Source organism: Lactuca virosa, chromosome 1, assembly GCF_052849685.1.
Source record: "Lactuca virosa cultivar CGN04683 chromosome 1, Lactuca_virosa_CGN04683_v6, whole genome shotgun sequence".
In the NCBI taxonomy this organism is placed as follows: Eukaryota; Viridiplantae; Streptophyta; class Magnoliopsida; order Asterales; family Asteraceae; genus Lactuca; species Lactuca virosa.
The window spans coordinates 35,448,474-35,473,884 of NC_136426.1; positions in this window are offsets into that span (position 1 = coordinate 35,448,474).

The following is a 25,411-nucleotide window of genomic DNA, read 5'->3' on the forward strand; positions in this document are numbered from 1 at the left end:
CCCAATCTCAGCTCTCTAACCGATACCTATTTCCACCAAGTGATCAATTCCATCAAAATACCCAAAATACCCTCAAGGTTAAACTTGGTCAAAGTCAACTGGTCAACCCACTAAGTAAACTGAGTCAACCCAGTCGAGTCAACTCAACAAGGTTGACCCATGCGAGTACGCGGGGCGTACTCCGGAGGTACGCTTAGCATATGCGAAGCCTCGCATAAGCAAGCAATTCAATATAAATAAAAACATAGGGAGAAGATGTTGGATTAGTGTCTAAGTCCATAACTATTTTGGTATGTACTTGACCCGATTGTGAGCATGGTCCTTTTGGGTTGCCTTCACCATAGCAATATGTAGGATGAATTAAGGAGAGAAAGGTTTAATTATGATTTATTAATATATTATAAGAATAATATATTAAAGGATAAATCATATTGGTTAATTAATATTAGTCAAGAATTAATTAAGAATTAATTTTGTGACTAAAAGAGATTAATTAAACTTAGGGGACTGGAATTGTAATTATAGGATAATTACAAGTGGGCTATGGATCACCTTGGAATAATAGGTTGGACGAATTCTATGGGGAAGCCCATTAGAAATCGTCCAAGGCATGTTCCAGAAGGGGTCCATGGGCTGCTTAGGGCTTAAGCAGTCAAATTAGGGTTTCCTTGTTGGATAACCCTAATAACCTAAGTATATAAGGAACCCTTGGGCACCAAAAACATGGCTAACACTTGGATTAGGGTTTCCAGCCGTTTTTGGTGTCTCCTCTCTCTTCTCTCCTTCATACAATTGCTTAGTGGTGTTTGTGACTCCATTAGAGGTGCAACACTTGAGGCACTAAGCTTTCTGAAGCCAAGGATTGATTGTTATTGCTATATAACAATCAAAGGTTAGATCTAAACCATATTTTATGTTAATATGATTAATTGTATGCTAGATCTAGGGTTTATAGCTTTGGATATTCAATTGCATGTTTATTAGACAAACTAGATCTAAAAGCTATTAGGGTTTGCATGTACACCACAGGAATGATGTATTGCTCGAAACCGATCAGTGGTATCAGAGCCTAGGGCTGTTTGTTAGTGAATTTGATGCTTGTTTGATCGATTTTTGCATGAAAAACGAAGTTTTTTGCCTTCTGAATCTCCGACTCGGCGAGTCAGTGGATGAACTCGGCGAGTCAGGCCGACTCGGCGAGTCCAGTCCTTGACTCGGCGAGTCCATGGATCTGGCAGCGTTTTTTTGGCGATTTTGTTGCTGTTTTGGCTTGGGATACTTACCATAAACATTTTTAATTCATAAAATCCGATTTTTATTGATATTGGGTGATTATCGTTACCAAAATAGAAGATAATTGTCAAAATTTAGATAATCTTTTGTTTTATTAGATAAAGATTGATTATTTGTAATTTAGATTTGAATTATCTTGTGAAAAAGTTTCAATTTTTCCCCTTTAGGTTTTGTAGTTTAAATTTGAACTTAAAAGTTTTGTTTTTGAAATTTGAATAGTTAAACCCTAATGTTTTGAAATGTTTCAAAACTTGCCCTCAAGTTTTGGAATTTAAAAGTTGATTAAAAGTTTAATTTTGAAATGTTAAATTCTAAAACCCTCGTATTTTTGAAAAGTTCAAATTACACCCTTATGGTTTTGTTAATTAATTAAAGTGTATAATTAAAAGAGAGTTAATAAATCCATAAAGTTTTGGTTTACATTTAATTAAATTAAAAGTATAATTAATTAAATTAGACCACCTAGTATTTTAAAAGTTTAAAATACACGCTATACTATGTATATATGACATTAAAAGTCTAATATTATATATGTATAAGTAAACAGTCAGTCTTACCGTTAGTAGGCCTCATTCACGAAGCTGGTCTATAAGGGGTGTTTAAGGAAATTGCCTATAAAATGGCGATTGAATGGGTATCCACTCTTACCCACCGCACTCTTGACTAGTGGAGGGTCGTTTGCCGAACGGGTAGGATAGGACGACACCTTCCATTATAAGTATAATGAAGTACAAAGTAACTACATGCTTTTACAAATTCCCAAACTCTAGTTACTTTAGGCAAAATGTGAAATTGTATGCTAATCCATGGAATTACACTTCGTACCCTTGTCAAACGTTAGTGGAGCGTGTGTGGTTAACCAGCACACTAATTTGGGATTGACATTGGTGGCGAAGGGTGGCTCGATGTTTATCATAGATCAATGGAGCGTGTGTGGCTAACCGGCACATTGATTAGGTGATAGTATCATTGAGTGCATCACGTGATTCGTATGGTTATTCACACCTTGTTTGTGATCCTCGGCATCCCAGTCGCAAACTTGAAGGGCATAATCGAGATTAAACATGCCATTGAAAAGTTCAATGAATCTCAAAAGATCTAGGAGTTTCAATTCATTTAAAACTTAAATTTCTTTTTCGTTTTTCATGGTGGAAATTGTTAAATCGTCATTTACCTACCTTCAAATATTCTACATCTAGATTACGGCATCCATCTTCTAGGTTGTAGAGTATTGTGTTGGATCATAGCCTTGATGTTTCATTTGGGTGTTGCATCAAGGATCCTTATCAACTAACTTGAATTTTCTCCCGTTTTGTAGATGTCTAAATCTTACAATGGTCTTCCCAAATCCATTGGAACAAGCTTTCCAAATGAAGATGACGTTCCAAGATACGATCAAGGAAATGAGAGTCATGCTTCACTTCCTCCACCTCCTCCAATTGTTCTCCCTGGCCCACAAGTTCAAAGGCTTGAAAAGTTCAAGCTCACCCAATCCCTATTGGCAAGTAAGCACGAAGATGGGAAACCTGTGTGCACACACGTCTTAGAGATGAAGTCACACATTGATAGGTTAAGGATGTTGGGTGTCGATATCTCAGAGATGTTGGCTGTTAACTGGGTTCTTCAGTCACTTCCTGATTCGTATAGTGAGTTCGTAAGAGAGTACTATGCGATGGTTCACGACGTGACCCTCATTGATTTGACCTATTTGCTTATTGCTGCTGAATCAGTGTTGATTTGGCGCACTGGTCAATCAAACTCCCATGCTTCATTGGACACTAGCTACATTGGAAGTCCAGAAAAGGCTGAGATTGTCCCTTGCTGTGTACCAAAGGAGTCCATTTGCTTTTACTGCCAAGAGAAGGGGCATTGGAGACGAAGCTGCCCTGTTTACCTGAGAGATCTAAGAGATGGGAGAGTCAAGACGTATGGCTCTAGTTCAGGTAAAATCCATTAACTAACTCTATAAGTTCCTATTTTTGGTTCTTAATACATGATGTGATAAGATTACATTTTGATGTTTTGCAGGATCGAAGAAAAGAAAGGAAACTTAAGGAAGAAGCGTGCTGAATCTGATCACGAAGAAATGGATTTCGATCGCATGGACTCAAAGATCGGATTTTTGAGTTGCTACTTTAGAGTTAGGGTAGATTTCTAAGAAATATGTAATAGCATAGTTTTTCAGTTGAATTGCATTGTAAGGACAAAGTTTTTCCGCAATAAAATAAAATTTGTTTTTGTCTTATTTATTTATCCTTGCAATGGCATGTATGAAAAAAATTGATGTTTAAATGTTTCTTCTATTAGCAATAATGGATTTGATTCTTAATTGTGTTATTTGTGGAATTGTCGAGAATTTACCAAATAGGGAGAGTTTCTCATCACCCAAGTTTCAATTGGACAGAAACTTGGAATCATGCAACCTGCATTGTGTGATGAATGAGAAACTTCATATTTGAAAATTAGACTAATTCCTCGACAAAGTGTCAAGTGAAGGACTAAGAGATCGAGTACATTAGGTTGTGCGTCGATCAAGTCCACCACAAGAGTAATAAAGATATTCGTCATGATTTACTAAAGTTTAGTAAATATGGTTATACTTATAAGATTGAGTATAATTTTGAGTTGATTGAAAGAGTTTCAACCAATAGCAAAACGAATAAGAAGAATCTAGTAGGCAGAAAGATAAAAGTTTCTCTATTCTAAGAAGAAGGGAGAGTAACTTTTATTGTGTTTTATGATAGGTCTTAATGATTAAGAACCATGTCTAAATTGATTCTCTAAGTGAGTCTTAGTGCAATTGCATGTCTAAGAAGAGGAATCGAGAATTGTAGAAATAGTTAAATCAAGAAGTCAATCATACTTCGTTCCAATATCAAGTCTTAGAGTCTAAGATTGTGACTTGAGTGACAAGTCTTAAGAAGGTTTATGGCACTCATCAAATGTGGAGTTTGGAAAAGTTTTCATATTCTTGCACATTTGAAATTGGTAAGTTGTGATGTCTTGGATAAGTCAAAGACCAATTGTGTGAAGTGTTAAGCTTGATAAGAAGCTACACTAACTCTTGAATATTTGTTTGTCAAGAAATGTTTCTTGACAAGAGAACCTTATATGTCAAGGAGTCAGTGGGAGTCTTAATGGTCTTGAAAAGGTTCAAGAATAAATCAAGAATAAACCTAATTGATCATCACTAGCGCACGACTTGAGGTTTGTAACCTATCGTGGATGTCAATTTTGTTTCCTGCGCCATTCCAGTTAAGTTAGTTATGCTTCTGAGTTCTATGAGTTCTCATTTGTATGCATAAAGGCAAGCACCTTGATCAATGGAAGGTACATTGATATGTAAGGGTGAGTTGCTAAACTACTTGGAAGACATGGTGGGCACTCGTGTTACCATGAGGCAAGAAATCAAGATTGAAAAAGTTCAGTCCATATGTTTTTGGATTTGTCACAAACCTTCGTTTTGGCAAATTCACATGGATAGGAACACATACACCATAAAATCTAAGTGACATAAGGTTTCCCTCCTTCATGAAAATGATTGTGAGGAAATGCTTTCACTAAGAGAGATTTTAAGAAGATAGCAATTGTGAAAATTGTATTCTCAAATTCGATTATGATTACGGCATCCCTCTTCATAGTTCGAATTGTAAGATTTGGCAATTAGTCTGAACATTTGGGACTTAGTTCTGAATTTGTCTAGACACACATATGAGCTTTCTAAGGCAAAGGTGTATGAGTTTAAGAAGCTTAGATAAAGGCTTATCAAAGCATCAAGTCTTTAGAAATATGAACTTAAGGAATTCAATAAGCATTGTTTTCTGGAAGTTCAGATGTTTTCTAGATATATGTCAAAGCTAGTGGGAGCATAAGTGTTATGCTTGTATTGTAATAATCATCGTGTTAGTGGGATCATGATTATTATTTTAAGTATTGCGAGTTAGCAATATTAATTATGGAAAACAAAGATTAACTTTGCAAAGCTGTAGGGGTTGAAAAGTTGTTTTGCTATAATTAAGGGAGATAATATTATACTTCGTTTCAATATCTAAAGCTTAGATTGAGAAATTTTAATAAATTTAGTCAAAGGATACATAGTGTGTTCTCAAATTTCGATTATGATTACGGCATCCCTCTTCATAGTTCGAATTGTGAGAACGTGACACATAAAATATTATGGCAGAAGATTGATAAAGTATCATATCTTTATGTAAGACATTATGCATCGTGTCCCATACGCTTAGGGTATAGGATCGATTGCAAATGCTATAATATTTGACCATTCTAAAACTTTCCAAATGCCTAGGGCATTAAGAGGCAAAAGGGACTAGAACTGGATTTAACTAAAATAATTAAACAACTATCAAAGGATGATCTAAGGTTCGCCAAGGAATTGTTGCTTGTGAGTAGTTGGAAGTATAGTACTGGATGGACTATATTGACATTATTATGAATAGATAAGATTCTATTAAGAATGAGTTGTCGTTTGGCAAATATGGAAATGTTTCCATTAATGCGAGTTGGATATTAAGAAATATGTCTAGATTAGAAACTTTTATGCGAGAAGGATGTTCAAAGGAATGTACTTTGAGTGAGAGACATCACATCTATATAATTGTTTTATGACAATTTCTGATAGAGTACTTTGTGAGTTCATTGGCCAAGTCTTGGTGACTTTTGTGCTATGACTTTACGAAAGGATCGTTGCATAAAATGTTAGAATCTGACATATTCTAAAAGTGGCAAGAATTTGGTATTCTTACACTAATGATAAGGATTGGGGATTGTGAAATGAGTTTCATTGGAAAAGTTTTTCAATTGATCTATTTCACAAAGTATGGACCATAGGAAACCAAAGTGTGCATGCTTGGAGCATGGGACAATTGTGGTTATAATTCGAGTAATAAGTTGATTTTCTGAAATAGTAAGCAATGAATAATGAGTAATCAATATGGTGTTTAAATAAAAGTGTTTTATTTACGCTCAAAAGTTTTGGGGTCATATAGGATTAAGTATTATCGTTGTGTTTCATTTTGCATGTTTTGACTTCCAGAATAACTGGGTTATTCAAACCTCCACAGTCGGTCATACGTTGGAAGTAGGTATGAAGGAAGACTGTCATGAATCTGTCTGTAGATTGTCTAAGTGTTTAGACATAGCACAAGTTTGCTGCAGAGTTCATGAGTGCTTTGATAAGATTAAAGTATTGGATTAAACCCACGCTCACTTGAATCACTTCATGGTTTTTATCATGAGTAATTGTGAGACGATAACATTGTATATTCTTGAAACCGAGACGTGTGAGTTGTTATTTGTTGGTCGGTTGCACATTGATAATAAGAAAACGCACTAGTAACTTGGTGTTATAAAACTTATTATTGTGTGTGATTCGATCAGTAAATGCAAGCGAGCATTTGAGTCGAAGTTTATCCATTCCTTTTACCCAAAGTGGGATAAAAGCGATATCTGTGGGCCTCTCGATGATTTAGTGATGACACCCTAAGCGCTTGGCCAAGCCGGGACTAAATTGATGTGTTCAATTGTAGTCTGTTGTCAGTCGTCATAAATCGGAAGTCGGGAAACAGTATAGAGAGACTGATCAAATTCATGTCTTGTGTCTATACGATATCTTGAGAATGGAGGAATATATAATCCTTTATCTAAAGGACACGCGTATCTGATAAGATCAGAGTTGACAGCGGCTTTTGAAAGCTACGATTGCTGATCAGGTTCTGAAGTTATGCAAAATAGTTATTAGACTTATCCAAGTGGGAGACTGTTGGATTAGTGTCTAAGTCCATAACTATTTTGGTATGTACTTGACCCGATTGTGAGCATGGTCCTTTTGGGTTGCCTTCACCATAGCAATATGTAGGATGAATTAAGGAGAGAAAGGTTTAATTATGATTTATTAATATATTATAAGAATAATATATTAAAGGATAAATCATATTGGTTAATTAATATTAGTCAAGAATTAATTAAGAATTAATTTTGTGACTAAAAGAGATTAATTAAACTTAGGGGACTAGAATTGTAATTATAGGATAATTACAATTGGGATATGGATCACCTTGGAATAATAGGTTGGACGAATTCTATTGGGAAGCCCATTAGAAATCGTCCAAGGCATGTTCCAGAAGGGGTCCATGGGCTGCTTAGGGCTTAAGCAGTCAAATTAGGGTTTCCTTGTTGGATAACCCTAATAGCCTAAGTATATAAGGAACCCTTGGGCACCAAAAACGTGGCTAACACTTGGATTAGGGTTTCTAGCCGTTTTTGGTGTCTCCTCTCTCTTCTCTCCTTCATCCAATTGCTTGGTGGTGTTTGGGACTCCATTAGAGGTGCAACACTTGAGGCACTAAGGTTTCTGAAGCCAATGATTGATTGTTATTGCTATATAACAATCAAAGGTTAGATCTAAACCATATTTTATGTTAATATGATTAATTGTATGCTAGATCTAGCGTTTATAGCTTTGGATATTCAATTGCATGTTTATTAGACAAACTAGATCTAAAAGCTATTAGGGTTTGCATGTACACCATAGGAATGATGTATTGCTCGAAACCCATCAGAAGATACATACCCGTCACCACGTCGGAAGTTGCACGCGCCTCCTCAGCCGTCAACTGGAAAGCCCTGCTCTTCTCCACAGGCGCGTCTGCTCGGCCCTGGCGGCCGTCAATAATCCGAAGAGTTGCAGGAGTAGGTGTTGACATCGGTCCTGCTGCAGCCAAACTCGGACAATGGGACTTCTTGTGGCCCTCTGATTGAAATGAAAGCAAATCAGATCAGATCCCTGGGTGGTGGTAGCAGTACAATCCCTGCTATAATGACGCGTCCGACCGCACTTGAAGCAGCCAGAACCACCAACCCTGCATGGTCCCTCGTACGACCCTGATGGCCTCTCGATCGGGAATCTGATACATTAGGCCTCTTTCCCGAACCCCCTGATGTCTGAACCTCATCCAACTTCCTTTTCCTCTCCATCTCCAGGTCAATCTCCCTCTCCCTAGCTCGAGCTATCATATCCTCCAGCGTCTTGCAGCTGGATCGGCTCACAAACTGCCGAATGTCACTCATCAACATCTCATGATATCAGGCCTTCTTCATCTCCTCATCCGCCACATACTGTGGAACCAGAAGCGCCCTCTCCTGGAACATCGCGGTGATCTAAGCCACCGTCTCCGTAGTCTGGCGGAGATCCTGAAACTCTCGCGCCAACTGATGCACCTCAATCACCGGTGCAAACTCAGCTCGAAACTTGGTCGAGAAATCATTTCATGACATCACATCAACAGCATCATCACCCACTGCACGTCCTACCTCCTCCCACCAGTGTCGTGTCATGTCCTTCAAAAGGCAGGAAGCTAGTCTGACCTTGTCCCCCTCGGGACAACGACTAGTGCGGAAGGCGTTAGCAACATCTGCTAATCACTGCCAACTCGCTATAGGGTCCTTCTCCCCATGATAATCCGGAGCTCCACATGCCCAGAACTCCCTGAATGTCAAAGAACGTGCTCCTGCTAGTGTCATCATCTCAGAACGAAACGAGCTCAACCACTCATCCAGAACCTCCAGAATACCCTCCTTGGCCGAGCCGAATATCACAGGAATCTGATCAAGAATGAAACGAGTAATCTTAGACGAAATGAATTCCCTAGTCTGCTCATCAAGCTGCCCAGCTCCAGATCATGAGCATGAACCCTCATCAGCACCATAACTGCCAACAGGACAACCTCTCAATGTCACCATATTGAAAATAGACCATATAAACCATCAGAATACGCATCGAAATATATATCGAGGAAACACCACTCCACAAGCTCCCTGGTTTTCATCGCAACTCTTCTTGAATCGAGTACGGATCCTCTGCTTCTAGTAGTATGGGCTCATACTACCTTCCACATCTATTCGTACTTTCCTCAAGAATTGTCTTGACTCAACCAAGTTACTTTATATCCATACAACTTTCCAAAAAATTATGGGCTTGGGCCAGAACAGTTGTCACATTGTGGCCATCCTACTGCCATGTCGTGACACTCATCAGATGGGCACATTCCATTTAAGTTATGCCGCATCGTGGGCATCCATGCACCCTGTGGTGGGATGGAGTTTTTCCCAAAAATTCTATCATCGATCCCGTTAAGTCTTAAGCTAAACCAATATGGAAAACAAGAGAATTTAAAAAAGAAAATGATGCAAACGAGAAAAAAGACACATTGTATATCAACAAAATTCGAAATGTTCATTTTGTATTCGATGGTCACTTTGATAAACTGATAAAAGTTAGGTTGTTTATGTATATCTTCCATAGTAATGTAATCATTTTTATGATTATCATTTTAAATAAATTTAATGCCAAAGTCTAAAACTGGGTTTTAGAATTTTTTTTGTAAAATTGATCTTTGTTTTTGTTGTTTTTGAACTTTTGTATTTTTTTTTTTTGGAACGGCAGTACTTTTGTATTCGTTTTAATTATTCAATAAGTTTGTTGAAACATTTTTTTTCTTTTGGGGGGGGGTCTTTAAACTGAAAATAAAATATTTTAAACACATAAATTTAAATATAAAAATTGAATCGGTGGAAGCTATATACAAAACAATTAAAAATAAACAAATCTTAACCTTCTAAACTAAATTAGTTTTGTAATTAATCATGTTTAATAGTGGTCTAATAATTGAAACTATTTTCGTTAGAGAAATCTTTAGAAAAGTCTCAAAATTTTGGAAAAGTTAACGGTTATGTCCCAAAAATAACTTTTTGATTAAAAAATCAAAGAAACTGGCTAATTTCTTCCATCCAACTACTTTTGACTTTTTCAGCAGGTTACCTGTTGAGGTGAAGTGTCATTGTGGAAATATGGTTGATGTGGCAGCCGGCGTGGAATGTCACGTCAACGTCTTAGGTTGAAAAGAAAAATAAATACATAATAAGGAAAAACCAACCAAAACAAGGCTCAGACTCATGACCTCCGAAAAGGGTTTATAGCATGAGAGCTTTTAATACTAGGTTGTATAGCTTTTTGTGAAACTATTGCTGGTTTCATTTATATAAAGATTATCTCACGGATAAATAAATAGGAAAAATGAGGGATTCGAATTCCAAACCTCCCATAGTTAAACCAAGCACCTTATCAACCAAGCTAGGAGTCTTTTCATGGTTTAAGCTCTATTTTCCCTTTTTGTGTTTACTTGAATCCTTTATTATAATTTTAATAATAAAAATATTATTATTATTATTATTATTAAAACATAAATATATGTTTTAAAAACATATCTTAATACTATTAAAAAAATACATAAAAAAGCATATAATTACGTTTTAAAACATATAAAAAAAATTTATACATATTATGAAGAAATACATACAAAAACATATAAAAACTTTATACATATAAAAACGAATTTATATGATTTTATACATATTTTTTAATAATAAACGTTTTATGTGACATTCTCTATTTTCAGAACCGAAAAAAATTACGCTTTAAAAATCATAATACTTTATTTTTTGGAAAATCCCAATACATAAAAATATTTTTGAGTACAAGTGATTGTCTCAAATAATAAAATCTTAAGGATGTGTAACACTAGTCAAAGTTAGGTCAATAACAATCACATGTGATTATACCAATCATGTAATGTGATTTTGTCAAAACAAGTAATGTAGTAAACTCACTATGTATTTCATGTTCTAATATAAATATGAACTTTCATACATACTTTATAGTCTAAATCAAAGTATACGTCCATACGATTCTAAAAATATAGAGAACGTCTGAATCTGACTTCGCGTGAAGAAGTTATGATAAACCGAACACTATAAATCTCTATAATAAGAGGAATTAAAAATAGACTTATAATTAGCTATTGGAGTCTAAAAGAGAGTTGTAGTACTCGTGAATACCTACGCGTGGATATAAAGAACGTCAAAAACGGAGTTCGTATGCGAAAGTTACGACCTTCCGAAGATTCAGCTGTCAGAAACCCTAATTTGACTGAACTCACAACGTGAGCACAGAAACTCACGACGTGAGGAGTCATTTTGCCGCATTTCGGATTTAGAAGGTGCGTGACGAGGCTACGAAGTGATAAGATCCAAACTCACGACGTGAACATTGATATTTCACGACGTGAGGAGTCATATGGCTACCTTCGGAAGCTAGAAGACGGATGGCAAGTCTACGAAGAGATAAGCTCGAAACTCACGACGTGAACAATGAGTTTCTCACATCGTGAGGGTCCAAAATCCTTCCTATAAATAGCAGGTCCGACCTTGACACTTCCTTACACCATTTCCTTTTCTCCTCTCTCCTTTGCTGAAGCTCTCTTGCATCCCGAGCCCCGACGACCTCGTACGCTGACCGTTTCTTCTTAGATTACATAAAATCACGCTACTAAGGTGAGTTTCACGGCCCCACTTTCTAATATTTCGGGGGAAAACGCATGCTAAATATTATATATACGTTATTATTATGTCTATATGATAGTATATTAGTATCAACGTAGATAGTTATAATAACCGGGATATAGTTATTTCGTATCTGAAAGTATACAACTATCGTAAAGTTGTTAGCATGTTATTGTTATAGTAGTATACTAATGTAGATCTTGAGTTATACTTAGTATTCTATATATATATGTTGTGTGCGATATAGTTCCGAAGTTATATTCGGAAGTTCTATATGTTAATTTATAAAGTATGTTGTTATTGTTAGTTTTATGACAAGATAAAACTTGGTATGTTATATGTTGTTGTTGTTATTGGTTTTATGTCAAGATAAAACCTGGTTTTACTTCAAGTTATAGTTGTTATATTGCCTAAATGTTATGAAGTTAGGAGTACTGTTTAAAAGCATAGTCTAGTAACTTAGGGTTTTAGACATGAAAATGTTTTTGTTGTTAGGACTATAGAACGACGTCAAAGTCTACATGAGCTACCTCATTCATCAACTAAGATTGGGGATCTTAGTGGAAGTCCTCTGACCTGTAACCGTTAATCCCGTGTGAGTGAGGAAGTCGTGTATGAATACGATATGGGTTGACGACCCCACTCGTGGTTGTTAATTACAACCCAAGACAAGCGAGTGACGATCCGTTCCTTTTATTTGTTATTGTTCCGGCGTCGATGAAGCGCGCGGTATTGTTTCTCATGGTAAATCATGAGTGTATTGTTTCTCATGGTAAATCATGAGTGTGTTTTGTCAGAGGTTTTGTTGTCAAGCAGCGGTTACAGACTCATGGTAGCAACTTGTTAGAAACATTATACTTTGTCATATACAAGTATTAATGTTAAGTATAAGTTTCCCCCTACTTATACCCTAGGTACTACTTGTATATTAAGTAGATAATTATACCTAACACACATACTCGTATAGAATTGAAATAAGATTTATTCGTAGCAACTTTCGTTTGTATGGAATTACAAACATTTATATTTATAATATATGAGACTTATAGGTATATACTTATTTGGTAAGTAAACCATTATACCTAGTATATATATACTAAACGTTGGAGAGTCAAAATGATACTTTCAAAACTATACTTTTGAACTTGGAAAATGTATTATTTTTATATGGAGTCAAAACATGTGGACTCACCAACTTTATGTTGACGTATTTTTTTTGCATGTGTTTTCAGGAAGTTGATAACTATGATACGAGAAATGACGTTACATCGCCTGGTGTTTCCACCGACGGCCGGGGTGTGACAGGATGTCATAATCAATACAATACATGTGTTACAGCGTAAAGACTTCATGGTCCTAAACACTATTACATGTCTCATCTTCGATCACTTAGCATTCTACTCACGTCTTTAGCAGTCTTAACACCGCTACCTGTGATACACATAAACTAAGTGGGTCAGGTTGGGAAACCTAGTGAGATGCATAGGGTTTTCAATCCAACAATGTTTTAGTGTGTGTGTGTGTATGTATAATATACCCCACCAGTTGATCCTCACATACTAATCATATAGAATAAGTCGCATCCTTGAACCTTGGTTAATACCACAAGACAATTAAGTTAGGGGTAGTCATTTATACTTCGCTACACACTTGTACCCTAACACATGATAGTACCCCGACACATGTAGCATTTGCACCCTGGCACATAGTAACAGTCCGACACTTAATTGTACCCTGGAACATAATACTACCCTAATACAAGAATTGTACCCTCAAACAAATAGCACTTGAGAGAACAAAGTTTCAATCTCCGTTTCAAACTCTCGCGCACCCAAAAACTAGCCAAAGTCCAAACTTTATTAAATTAAGTGTTTCTTTTAGTCTTAGGTTATAACTAATCAAGGTTGTAATACCCATAATCACCTCAAAGTTTTGCATATGTAATATCTTTACAATACAAGGTAAATCTAACATTTCTTCAACTTAACTCAAACTAAGTGTCACACCCCCGAACCAGACGACGGAAACGTCCGGGGGCTTGGTGTGACTTTCAACATTGTAGTATCATTACATAATATATAATTGAAACATAACATCATCATCATCACACATGTAATATAACAACATTCATTGTTTACATCGAGTATTGTATTGGAATATTACATGCCAAAATAGTCAGAGTATGATGAAACAAAATTTAACACAATATCCATTAGTTTGTTTTGTTCATCCTGCTTCAACGGTTTCCTGAGAATACAAGTTATTTTGAAAACGGTCAACATAAAAATGTCGGTGAGTTCATAAGCATGTTTGTGAAAATGATTTGTATAACTTTGAAACCACCAGAAAATCCTATATTTTCTGCAAACTGTTTAGTATGTTTGTGTCAGATCTTGTATTAATGCATGTATGTTATTGTTTATTTGACTAAAAAGGGTAAAGAGAATGTTGAGAGAATGTAAAGAGCATGTAAAGAGAATGTTCCCAGACAACCCGATGTTGTCTGTAAAAGAGAAAGCTGCCATACCAACCCCCGAGGTTGAGTACCAGTACGAGTATGTTTCCGAGTAATCCAAGAGAAAAGAGAATGGTCTTCCGTAAACTTCATAATGTTAATTCCTTTAAGTGAGCCGTCATAACCATACTAAATAATGACAATTTCGCCTGTCTTGGCGTTGTTGGACGCCGGTTTGATTATAAGGTTTTCGTCACCCTAGACTGAGTTAGTCTAACTGTAGCGAACAGCTCAGGTGTGGGGTGTCATCCCCGTATAGATCTATACACAAATCCCCGCTCTCCCTCCAAGAGACTCTGGTTATAACTACAGGCTACGATCGAACACTTAATAGGTGTCAACCGATAAAAACTCACTAGATCCTCAATCGAATTTACGCGAAGAAAGGTATAATCTCATTCCAGACCCAATGAACCATGTAAGTGAACCACTAAGGCATCGCTAAACATGTAAATCATTTCAAGGCCCAATTGGAATGAGATTATATAACATGGGCCCGAAATATATATGGAAGGACAACTAAGGCTCATTTCACATGTAAGGTATTTACAGGCCCAAATAGCACACAAATAGTATCCAAGGTCCGTTGCACATGTTAATGGGTTAATGAGGCCCAATAAACATATAAATAATATACAGGACCTATCACACATAAAAATGGGCCACTAAGGCCCAATAACCTAGAAAATGATCAAATTAATCCGTTTGTTAGTTTATCGTTGATTTTGGTTCAAGTATTCACTAAAATAGCATAAAAGCCCACTTTTTGTAAAAATGACGTTCTTGGCCCAATAAGCCAAAAATTTACAATTAAGGCCCAATTTTTTGTAAGAATAATACTTTAGTCTCTATTTTCTTCAAAACTTGTGTTGATGACTAGTTTGTGGTAAAAATAACATTTTAAACCCATTTTTGTCAAAATTATCATTTTTGGCTTGATTTTTGTGAAAATACACATTTGTCTGGTTTTGGGTCCGACCTAGTTGTTGGAAAATTTGTAGAAAAATCATCGTAAGTCGAAATTTGGATCCGTAAATTCTGGAAGTTTGGAAATTTTGTCTACTTTGTTCACAATTTTTCTCATAATTTTTAATGGCTTCTAACAAGTGTGAAATTGCTCACCTTCACAGGCTGGTCCGAAATTATTTCAAATCTGATGGGCAGTTTTGTAAAATTCGCCAAAAATTGTAGAAAAATCGTATGAAAACGTGAGAGTAGTCATTTTAAAGGTAGAAACCTAAATTTTTTTCATGTAAAACAGTTTTGAAAAATATTATCATTTAGGTGGTCAAAACAGTTCGAGATTGGACCAAAACTTTCCTGTGAAAGGCTGATTTTTGAGTTTAGTTTATAGATCTTGGAACACAACACTCATTTTTACTATTTTAAGTGTATAAATCCCAGATCTACTAGTTTACATGTATTATATGTGATAAAACATACTTTTCTCAAGGTTTTCATGTAGATCCAAGTGATAAACTTAATATTCTTAACATACTTTTAGGTTTATGAAGTAAATAACACATAACCACCAAATAAATCATGAAAAACACACATATTCATGCATACACACATAGATCTACACAACACAACTTGTATTCTCCCCCAAAACAAAGTAAAAACCGAAAACAAGGGGGTATGAACTCACTTGGCTTTGAAGTTTTCGGTTTTGATGAAGAATAAGGTGAAGATCTCGGCCCTAGCAAGTTCCTTGAAGAAGTTTTCGAACTTAGAGGGTTCTAAGAAGCATGATCACGAAATGGCATGAGTTAAGAAGGGATTTTTGAAGAGATCAAGAAGTTAAATCATAGATCTAAGCAAAAACTTTCCAAAGATGGTGATATTGATGAAGAATCCTCTTGAAAGCACCCACAAAGCTCGAAAATTTAGAGGAAAATGTAGGAGTTCTTGGGAGCTTCTTTAAGAGATTTTTGTATACAAGAATGAGTGTGGTTATGATTTTTGGATCTCATAGCCGAGATTTAAGGAGAATGGGAGAAGTAGGATCATTGGTCATTACATGAAGGGTTTGGCATGGAGATATGAGAGGTAATGCATAGATTACCTTCATAAAATACTTAGGTGTCATGTTTAAGAGAATCCTTCATATCTTTTTTCTTTTCCTCATTGGGTCGATAATTGGGCTTAAGATGGATGAAATTGAATTAGTTTGGCCCACTCTTGGCTTTGCTCGATTTTGGTGAAGCCCAATAAATATGTTTCGGCCCATTGGACCCTTAAGTGTATCTCACGGCCCAATAGTATAAAAGAATGGGTTCTAACGTCCATTAAGGTTAATTGGAGTTGTTACGGCCCAATAAGGCCCATTAGGGTTAGAATGAATCATTCTAGGCCCAAATGGTCGAAAATGTTATAGATTTGATGCATTGATGATTTATTGGTCCCTTAGGCCCAATAAGAGAATCCTAGTCCATAATGAACTTGAGCCGGGATTTCTAGGGTTTCCAACCCTTACTTGCACATATGAGATGAATTTGAACGAGCATAGAGTGTAGTATTCACTTAGAGTACAAGCCTTACAATAGACGATGGTTTCATGAGAATATAATTTCCTAGCAAAAATGTCAGTTGTGACACTAAGCATCCTTTGTAAGTCTTATCTTATCCCTAGGCAAGACTACAATACTTATAATCAACTCCCAATATCATCTCTGTTTAGGCAACACTATCCTATCTTAGTGTATATATCTAACACAAAGTATTATGTATTAATCTACATTTATCTTCTTAGTAATCATACTTTTATTATTATTATCATGTGGTAATATTATATATACATTTTAATACATATAGAACCATATCTGGTTCGCACAACGTATATTATCAATATACATCTAGCACATATTCCATGCAATAAGCACGCAATACATTTAATAGATACTTGTATTAAAATTGTGTTCATTAAAATAACTATGCACTCATTTGGCTTAGGTGGAAGATCATTGGGGAAGCTAGCTCCTCTGCTATCTATTCAGCTTATCTCTTCCAACATCCTAAATATGAATTTTACTATGCTTCAGTATTCGTTCGTATTTATACTATTTCCTGGATTCCTCAACAATCCTAATAAATACATCGAGATCTATCAAATAAGGAATAATCAGGTAAGATCATATCGGAGGTAGGGTCCGTTTGGTATACAAACACCTCACTAGATATAGCCTAGACATCACTCTCATATGTAGATCAATCAGTATTATGACATGGAATCACTAGTAAATCTTGTTTATAGGCTCATAACAATGATAATGAACATAAACATAAGTTACAGTTAAAGCGTAATACATGTAGCTTAACTTACATAAATTTCTAGCAAATAACCGGAAACTCGCGGGCAAAACTCCGGATCGAAAGCTTCTCCTCGTCGGGCTCCTAGTGCTCTAGAACTTCTACTAAAATATTCTAAAAGCTGGAAAAAATTGGATTTAATAGTAAAAAACGTCTCAGAGAGAATGAGACTGAATTGTGTGGAAATGAGCAAGATTTCACTGTTATTTATAGTAATTATGGGGAGGCACGCAACACCCTAAGGCGCCAATGCTCCTTTGCCTTGTCGCCATGTGTCGAAGTCCGGGTGGTCCGTGTTGCCCTTCTAGAACCTAGACGCGTCGTGTGCTAGAACTTTAGGTTTTTTTTTCTTCTAAAAATTGTATCTTTCTCATATAAGCTCTGTTTTCGATGTTTTTTTATATCCACGCATAACTATCGACGAGTAATACAACTTTTATTTAGACTTCATCGACTAATTCTCACTGAATTTTTTATTTTATGTTTTTATAGGGCTTAGACTGTTATACACAAACTCTGTTATCGACTGTCTTTATGTCGACAGAGTTGTATTCACGAGATTTTCAACTTCGTTTACATTGCTTTGGCTAACACTCAACTGATTTTGATTTCAATTTTTGTTGCGTACACTGCTACGTCGAAAATTCGAAAAATCATAACTTCATCATACGAAGTCATATGTAGGCGTTCTTTATATCCACACTCTTTCTTTTACGATTACTACAACTTTTGTTTAGATCACCTATGCTAATAAGCAACCTATTTCTGATTCATATTTTACGACACACTTTTTGTCGTACAGGGCGGAACACAAAACTTCGAACAATCTTAACTTCTTCATACGAAGACAGATTTAAACATTCTATTTACCCACAAAATCGTCATCACGACTACTATAACTGTCATCAAGATTATTTCTACCAAAAATATCTATTTATCGCTCGTAAGGCGCACGACGAATAATTATCCCACTTGAGGATTTTAATTATAATAATTGTTATCTATTACTATCTTAAATATTTGGCGGGAATTTGCGGGTGTTACGTTTTATACGTATTTTTTAATAATATTAAAATGTTTTTGTGTGTAAATATTTTTATATGTAAAAATACATATTTAAATATGCTTTTCTTATTAAAAATACATATAAAATCATATAAATTTGTTTTTATGCGTATAAAGTTTTTATATGTTTTAATAATATTTTTTCATAATACATATAAATTATTTATATGTTTTTAAAAGTATATATATATATATATATATATATATATATATATATATATATATATTATCTTATTTTATATATATAAATAAAGCCCATGTCTTAAAAACAGAGGAAAGTGGGTCTTGAGATTTAATAGGGATTTTTGGATGATTTATGCTGGAATTATGATGATTTTTTTTGGAGTTCCACCTCAGCATCAAGACAAAAGTGGAACCCTATGCTTTAAAAATTAAGCAAAATGGGAAATGTGGATTAATGTGGAATAAGTGTGGGATTTTTTGGGATTTTTCTTGGATTTTCGGCTGTTTTTTCTTGATTTTAAGCAGGCTTCTGTCGGGTTGGGTCCTAATAGATAGGTATATGGTTCATTACTCATTATATTATATTATATATACACTTAAATCTGGGGAGCCTTATCTACAGTGACTTCTTTGCTTTCCTATTTTTGCCACCAAACTTTTACACTTTCAGACCTTTGCCACTTTAGCCTCTTATTACAGTCCACCGCCTTTGACTTCGCCCCTTTCTTGTTCCAATTTCATCCAGAAAGCCTTTCTTCCTTTGATGACTTCCCGTAGATTTGTGTCTGTTTCCCACCAACTGCAAGAGGCCGTGAAGGAATCAGATGTGTCGCTGCTGCTGCTTGGTGACGGCCTCGCCGGCGGGCAGGAATAGCCATTGTCAGCCAATCCATCTTCATCTGGTATGCTTTCATCTCCGTTATTTTTCTTCTATCTCAAAGCGAAGGCATCATTTTTACCCTCTTCCAACAAACGTTTTTCTCCCTCTTTCTCTTTTCGATTTCGACTCTTTCAGTGCGCCTCTTTGACGTTCCACCGCCTTCATCTCAATTTGTGTTTTAATCTCTATCTTTGTTCGTCTCTGATATTCTTATCTGCATCTTACCCGCTCTCTAATTCCATCCACCGCTCTCTAATTTCTATCCACCTACGTGTTGTTATCTAGGGTTTGATGATGATGTAAATGATCACTTCATCGACCTAACACTGCTCCGGCGAGGAGAAAGCCTCCGGCAAAAGCTCCTGTTAAGGTATTACCGGAGATGATGAACCCGATCCAGGTAGGTTTGAGCCCTAATTTTTTCTAATTTGTGCTTTGTTGTTTTTAATTGTGGGATTAATCCCTCACTGGGTTGCGGTCCTGCCCTAGAAAATGATTTCCAGCTGGGTGTACGTTATCCGGTTCTACTCGGTGCGATCACATACATTTATGCTCTGAGGTATTGGAAACTTTGAAAAGCATATCAAATTTCATTTTATTACACTTTCTTACTAAGTTTTGAAACTGATATTTTGTGGTTACCTACCTTATTGATTACATGCTTCTATAGGTGGCTATTTGTTTCTCCTTGACAGCAAGGTCCTGAGGTTTTTTTTTTTTTTTTTTTTTTTTTTGTAAAGATGGTCATAGTTGGAGGAGAAAGAAAGACGGAGAAGCCCTTGGAGAAGCACATGAGGATGTAAAAGTTTTACCTCTTCTCATGTTCCTTTTTATTACTTTTGATATTCTTGCTTATGTTAAAATCCTTTTGTGTAGGTTGGAATTGGTGAAGGTTTGAATTGTTACTATGCACATGGTGAACATAATCACATCAGTTTTTTGAGTTCAGTAACATAATTATGAGCAATGGTGCAAACAGAGCTTTCATGCTTTAAAAAACTGCCTCTAGATTCATTTAATTTGTGATTAGGATTCGAATCACATGCAAAAATTAGAGTTATTTTTATTGCTATTCTCTTTGCTCATAAACACCCTGTATAGCTAATTTCACAGTTATGTTGAGACCATAGAACTTTGATTCAGGTTCTTAACTTATTTATCCTCTCTAATATCTCACTCATTAACAATGTTATGTAATTTGACTAATTAGAAATCATAATTAGAGGGGTGAAGCTAAATTATTGCAAAAGATTGGGAGGGAGCTGTTGCTAATCCATTTGATGTTTTCACACTCAAGAATTATCTCTTAAAACAATTTCTTACCATAGCTTTAATTCATAAATTGATCCTTCGGTTATGTGATACTACTTGATCAGGCAACTCCAATATTGACATCCACGTCAACAGAGACCAGGTTCACATATATTTTAGTCAGGAAGCCATCAAGTTCATCTGATTCAGGTATTTGTGTTACAATCATTTATAAATCCACTTAACAATGAAAACCTTTACAGTTAACATCATAAAACAATAAACAATATTTACCTTCTTTGTTGTGCTTGAAATAGAATCAAAAACTTCCATTAATGGTGCTAGATCCTGCAGCGTTGGCATAAATTTACTTTGTGCAACACCTCCAGAGGTAACTTTAATTATTCCAGATTTTTCTATCTAGCCTTTTTTGATATTTACAATGTTTGTAAGAGTATCAATGAATGTTTTTAGGATGCAAAGAAATTTAAATTAGGATATCTGAGATCGTTTCGTTTGGATCCAACTAATTGCTATGAAGTAGCAAATATTGATGATGGAAGAGAAGAGTTGGAAACACGAAGTCTTGTAGACGTTGTGGGAATCGATAAAGATGAGCAGGTATATCTCTTTTTCGCTCACTAAGTTTTTCTTTTTGACCTTTCCTCCTCTACATTAAATGCCATTTGAACCTTAACAATTAACCCTATTGTTTCTTTGTATAGTTCCTATATATTTTTACATGGTAATTGCATTTACGTATCTTAATTACTCCATTTTATGGAATGAAACATGTGATTATTAATGAATATGGATTATACTAACACGAGGTATCAGTATTTTTTAGTAACCCTTTCATTTGGGTAATTGACCAAGTGACTTCATTTTATAAAAAACGTTTTCTACTTTATATTTAATATTTTTTGAATTGACTACATATTACATTGGTGTTTATGAACGTGGCAGTTAAATGTTTTAATGGTTTGATAGGTAGTAAATTGTGTATTGTTACATACTTACGTGTTCGGTTAATGTATTCTTTTACATGATTTATAAAAAGTAAATTCATATATGGTTCATGCGTTCAAAATAAAAAATTTTAGCCAGGTTCCTTCGACTCTTTCATTGGTTAGTTAATTTGTAAGATAACAAAGTTTTTTTTTAATATATTTAGTCATTTATAAATTTTTATACAATATATCATTTTTCAAAAAACATTATTATATGTTTTTATATTTTTTTTAAATATTTACCAATTTTTTTTAACTCCTTTTATATAATTACCCTACCCCTACTTATTTTTTGATATGTAGTATTTTCATTGATTCACAGGTGGATTATGTTTCCCGGGTGTGTGATCAATCTAAAATATATCAGCTTTGGAAGATTAACGTAAATGATTTGTTGTTAACAAGGTTCGCTTTTCCATCTTTTTTTTTTATCTAATTTTAAAATAAATTACAAAAGTTTTCCTTTTTTGTAATGTTTTTGGTCATGTTCCAAGTAAAATGCCTACATTACCCTTTTCTGTTTTTTTTTGTTTATACATCAAAGGGTATCATTGTCAATTGCTTAAAACATGACAAAAGCATCACAAATATCTCAAATAAGCTACTCAAATATCTCGAACCAAATTATTAAATTGTTGCTCTTCTACACGAAAAGCAAATGGACCTGCAGAAAATAAATACAAATAACTCTTCCGTTTTTCTTATTAAGCCATTGTATTTTAAAAATCTACCAAATATAGCATTATACTTTCGAATTTTGCAAATAATCTTGATTAAGCCAGCCAATTTTCTTTTGTATTTAAATGACCTATTTGGGTAGATTATTGTGTTTCAGGGGTTCCAAGTTCCTCCACTTTGGAATCAAGGTTTCATTAGACATATAATTCCTTGGATAATAAACCTTATGGGCTTATAATTTTTATGATATTCCACTAATCTTTTGCTAGCATCACTAAACGTTATGATGTTAGTATGTAATTATTCCTGATCTTAAATAAGTTGGTATCGTCTATTTTGTTTATCGTTTACACTGTTACAAAAATGCTTATTTGATCAACAAAAATGTTAAAACCTCATAAAAAAAATTTAGCAACGGTTGACTAATACTTAAAGAGTAAAAAAGAATTCATGGATAATTCACTAACGTCAAACATGGTTATAAAGATTCACAAAAACAAACTTTCGTAATACCAAATAACCCCCGCAACGCCGGGGTAACACTTTCCTTGTTATTCCACTAAATGGGACAATGTGCCACCGTTTGAAAAGTCAAATCTTCACCTCCACGCTTCCGTTCACCTCCTCCAACGCTTCCCTACTTTCCCAATACACTACTACCTTCATCACCTTTCTCTACCCAACAACCCAATATGCAGACGTTTGCGCATTTCGCCAACGCTCCTCTGTAGTTGATCAATTGATGGGTTTCTTTGTAGATAAGAAGCATAACTATTGTTTCATATTGATGCCATAACTTCATACTACCGGTTTTCTATGAACTGTTTGCTCCCCACATTCTAATATAGGTTTCGATAACTGATAATCCATCTGGTTCTATCATTGGATTAACAAGCAACTTTGAAGGATATTATTTGATTCACTTTCATTCAGGTGAGTTCATCGATCAATCTTTATTTTAATAGTGGTTTATTTTATGTTTCTGATTCTAAGGTCCTAAAGTCATAAGGGTTTTGAAATTTCAACTGGTGATTTCATTTATTCGTCTTAATAAATTATTCCCTCATTCCTAATCTATAATCTGAAACCTCTCTTTTATAACGATTGCCTCTTTGTATATTCATCATCCATCATGGTGAACACCTGTATCCCACCGTACGTCTTATTCACCGCTTTCAATCCTTTCTCAAGACTACTCTCCTCTCTCTATTTGATATCTCGCCAATAATCGATCAAAGAAAAAGCTCCATCTACCCTCTAAATTCTCTCTCCTTATTTTCCTTGTTTGCTCTGCATATTCTCTTAAATGTTTGGTGTTTTCGATTTTGGAACTAATGTGCGATTCTACTTGCATCACAGGTGTTGGCTACTGCGCTCCATCATCCTCAGTTATTTGATTTACTAGGGTCCGTTTCGTTATGCGTCCGTGTTTTCTTTTAATTATTCTCTTTATTCGTTTTATTGTCGCATATTACATCCTTTTCACACATGTCGTCATCATATATTTCTTCATTTTTATCCATTCCTGATCTTGTAAGTTTCATCTTTCTTTTTCTTTTTGCTTTGTATCTAAGATTCTGTTTGATACCTCGATGTCTTGAAGGAAGAAGGCTCAAGTATTGTCGTTTGCATAGCATTAATTTAAGAGTCAATCGGAGTATTAGAAACACATTTTTACCAACAGGTTTGCTTCTTCCTTCCACCCTAAGCTTAAATAGCCTGCATATATACTTCTAGTTTCCCTTCTCTTCTAATTTTCTGATTATTGTGTACATAGTTGGATGTTTTCTTGGATAGATACCGGCAATAAGCGTCATGCTGTATATGGGCCTACCCACTCCATACTTAACTCAGGTTTATCTAAAATGAATGTGTAATTATTAGGTCTGTTAAAAAGTCAAACTAATTATAACTACTAAAGGATTTCCATAAAAGTTGCAGGACCAACACATGGATTGCTACATCTTTATAAAATGTTAACGACATCTGTCATTCGCTAATCCATGGTGTATATGCATAATTTGCATATCAATAATTCATGTATATCTTTTAAATTGAATTACGGGAAAGCTTGTTTCATTCATACACATGCAAGTTATTTGAATTTCCTGAACCATACAAATATTCGGGTTGTGAAATGCTCATATCAAACTGAGAAAGTCAGGAAAATATTGACAGTTTGTTTGAGATGGATGATGATGAAGGATATGTCATATGAGAGTAAATCAATGATCGAATTGTTGATTAAAACTTAAATGATACTAATTTGGGAAACAACGATCACAAGCAGAATTTATGGCATGTCATCTTCGGTATATGTTGGGTTTGATGAACATTAGTTGGGTCCGATGGTTTTTGAAATTGCAATAGATAGATTTAAAAGAGATTGTGATCCGAGGAAGATCAGTATTGTGTATAGAGTGGGCTTTGCAAGATGGTTTGCAATGGTGGTAAATTTGGAAATGTTATCTACAAAAAATGATGAGCGGAGCTTCTTACATTCAACTTATGGACGTCCTAAATTAAATAACTAAAGTAAGTTTCCTTTTTTACCCTTTGGCCCTTCTTATTTGTAAATCAGTTATTTCAACATTTCTTGATTTGTTGTTGTACATTATACTTTAAGAAATCTACCTGTTATAGAAATGAAAATTGTTGTGTATTTGGATGCCATTGCAAAAATTTGAGAGACATTTTAAGTACAGTGCTCTATTAGGAAGAGATGAATGTACGACAATATGATAACCAAATCATGGAAAGTACGTTGCTATTTATTGCATTCAATCGGTTGTAGTTGTTGGGTCACAAAAGTTCTTTATTTACCAAATATGTATCTTTGAAATAATAAATTTATTGGATTAAAATGCAAAAAATAACAACGTTCTTTACCAAAAGTCCCTATTATAGCAATCTACTTATTAGTGTTGGTCATAATAACAACCTTTTAGCAAGATCTTTTAAAGTGCATAATTTATAAAAAATAATAGAGTTTTTTATTCTTTTATAATAACTTTTATTTATGATATTTAA